The sequence below is a fragment of the Mesitornis unicolor genome, unplaced genomic scaffold (assembly GCF_000695765.1).
Source record: "Mesitornis unicolor isolate BGI_N332 unplaced genomic scaffold, ASM69576v1 scaffold30967, whole genome shotgun sequence".
Lineage (NCBI taxonomy): Eukaryota > Metazoa > Chordata > Aves > Mesitornithiformes > Mesitornithidae > Mesitornis > Mesitornis unicolor.
In genome coordinates, this window is record NW_010199130.1 from 6688 (window position 1) to 7306 (window position 619).

Consider the following 619-nt stretch of genomic DNA (forward strand, 5'->3'; position numbering starts at 1 on the left):
AGACAGCCCACAGACTAAGGCAGTAGTCAAAAAGAAGAGAGACGGAGAGAGAGGAGGGAAGAAAAAGAATTAAAACAGAACCCCAAGCCAACAGAAAACCCCAAATGATCAGCGATGGATTCCTTCAGGCTCCGTGGAGCTGCCCGAGACGCCAGCTCTGAGCCGGTGCCACCAAGGTGGGAGCCCCCGAGCGGCCGCGGTGGTGGTGGAGGGGGATGTGGCAGCCCGTGGGCCAGCCTTTGCTGTCCCTCCCTGGCGCCGTGGTCCCCTCGAAGGGAGCTCGGGGTCGCGAGGAGCCATCATCTCACCGTCATCATCACCACATCCCCCTGTTCACCTCTGCCCCCCGCCCCAGCCCTCCCTCCCCACCCAAGTCCTTCCAAGACCGGATTCACAAAATTCAGCCCAGAAACCCCGGTTGTGAAGGTGTCCGCTGGGCTTGTCTGCGAGCCACCCGCAAGCCAACAGCAAATTCATCTGCGTGCAGCCACTTGCTGACACCGTTAAGCCAAAAATTTACATTATTTCTAGTGAAACCCCTGTGGAAATCCCGTCCCTCGCTCGCTGGAGTATCTGTGAGTACCTACACCAACCACCACGGGTGCCTTGTCCACCCCGT